Source organism: Dasypus novemcinctus, chromosome Y (genome assembly GCF_030445035.2).
Source record: "Dasypus novemcinctus isolate mDasNov1 chromosome Y, mDasNov1.1.hap2, whole genome shotgun sequence".
NCBI classification, from domain to species: Eukaryota; Metazoa; Chordata; class Mammalia; order Cingulata; family Dasypodidae; genus Dasypus; species Dasypus novemcinctus.
In genome coordinates, this window is record NC_092216.1 from 25,272,344 (window position 1) to 25,274,908 (window position 2,565).

Here is a 2,565-nt window from a genome sequence, read left to right on the forward strand (position 1 = left end):
GCAGGAGTAGCTATATTAATATCAGACAAAATAGACTTTAAATGCGAAACAATTGTGAGAGACAAAGAAGGATACTATATTTTAGTGAAAGGGACAATCTGTCAAGAAGATCAAACAATCATAAATATTTATGCTCCTATAAGGGCGCCTCTAAATATGTGAGGCAAACGCTGGAAAAACTAAGTGAAAGAATAGATGCATCTACAATTATAGTGGGGGATTTTAATACACCACTATCAACTCTGGACAGAACATCTCAAAAGAGAATCACTAAAGAAACAAAACATTTGAACAGTATATTAGAAGAGCTGGATATAATAGACATATATAGATCATTACACCCAAACACAGCAGGATATACATTTTTCTCAAGCGCACATGGAACATTCTCCAAGATTGACCATATGCTAGGCCACAAAGAAAGGCTTAATGAATTCAGAAAGATCGAAATCATACAAAACAATATCTCTGACCACAGTGGAGTGAAGCTGGAAATTTGCAAGGGACAGAGACCCAGACTCCACACGACAATTTGGAAATTAAACAGCACACTCTTAGAAAAACAGTGGGTCAAAGAGGAAATGTCAAAAGAAATCAATGACTACCTTGAAACAAATGATAATGATAACACAACATACCAAAATTTATGGGATGCAGCAAAAGTGGTACTGAGAGGGAAATTTATAGCCATAAATTCATATATCAAAAAAGAAGAAAGAGCAAAAATTGGAGAACTAACTGCACTTTTGACGGAATTAGAAAACAAGAACAAAGTTACCCAACAGGAAGAAGAAGGAAGGAAATAACAAAGATAAGAGCAGAACTAAATGAAATAGAAAATAAGAAAGCACTTGAAAAAATAAACAAGACCAAGAGCTGGTTTTTTGAGAAGATCAACAAAATTGACAAACCTTTAGCGAGACTAACAAAGAAAAAAAGAGAAAAGATGCAAATACACAAAATAAGAAATGAGAAAGGTGATATCACCACTGACCCCACAGAAATAAAGACTATCATAAGAGGATACTTTGAAAAACTATATTCCAACAAAAATGACAATTTAGAGGAAATGGACAAATTCCTAGAAACTCATAAGCAGCCCAAACTGACGAAAGAAGAAATTGATGATCTTAACAAACCAATCACAAGCAAAGAGATAGAATCAGTCATTAAAAATCTCCCAACTAAGAAGAGCCCAGGGCCAGACGGCTTCACAGGTGAATTCTACAAAACATTCCAGAAAGAACTAACACCAATACTGTTGAAACTATTCCAAAAAATCGAAACAGAAGGAACACTGCCTGATTCCTTCTATGATGCCAACATTACCCTAGTAACAAAGCCAAACAAAGACACCACAAGAAAGGAAAATTACAGACCAATTTCTCTAAGTACCTAGACGCAAAAATACTTAACAAAATACTTGCTAATCGTATTCAACAACACATTAAACAAATTATACACCATGACCAAGTGGGATTTATTCCAGGTATGCAAGGATGGTTCAACATAAGAAAATCAATCAATGTAATACACCATATAAACAGATTGAGAGAAAAAAACCACATGATTATATCTATAGATGCAGAAAAGGCATTTGACAAAATACAGCACCCCTTCCTGATAAAAACACTCCAAAAGATCAGAATACAAGGAAACTTTTTGAACATGATAAAGAGTATATATGAAAAACCGAAAGCCAACATTGTTTACAATGGCAAAATCCTGAAATCCTTCCCTCTAAACTCAGGAACAAGACAAGGATGCCCACTGTCTCCGCTCCTATTTATCATTGTCTTGGAAGTACTTGCTCGAGCACTGAGACAAGAACCAGATATAAAAGGCATTCAAATTGGAAGGGAAGAAGTCAAAATTTCATTATTTGCAGATGACATGATCCTATATATAGAAAACCCTGGAGATCTACAACAAAGCTCCTAGAACTCATAAATGAGTTTAGCAAAGTCGCAGGTTATAAGATCAATGCGCAAAAATCAGTAGCATTTCTGTACACCAATAATGAGCAAGATCAGGAGGAAATCAAGAAACAAATACCATTCACAATAGTAAATAAAAAAATCAAATACTTAGGAATAAATTTAACTAAAGAGGTAAAAAACTTATATATCGAGAACTATACAAGATTGTTCAAGGAAATCAAAGAAGACCTAAATAAATGGAAGAATATGCCCTGTTCATGGATAGGAAGACTGAATATTATTAAGATGTCTATCCTACCAAAACTGATCTACACATTCAATGCAATCCCAATAAAAATCAACACAGCCTTCTTTAAGGAACTAGAAAAACTAACTATGAAATTTATTTGGAATAGAAAGAGGCCCTGAATAGCCAAAGACATATTGAAAAAGAAAAACAAAATAGGAGGAATCACACTTCCTGACTTCAAAACATACTACAAAGCTACAGTAGTGAAAACAGCATGGTACTGGCATAAGGAGAGACACACAGACCAATGGAATCGAATTGAAAGTTCAGATATAGAACCTCATGTATATAGCCATATAATTTTCGATAAAGCCACCAAACCCTCTCAACTGGGAG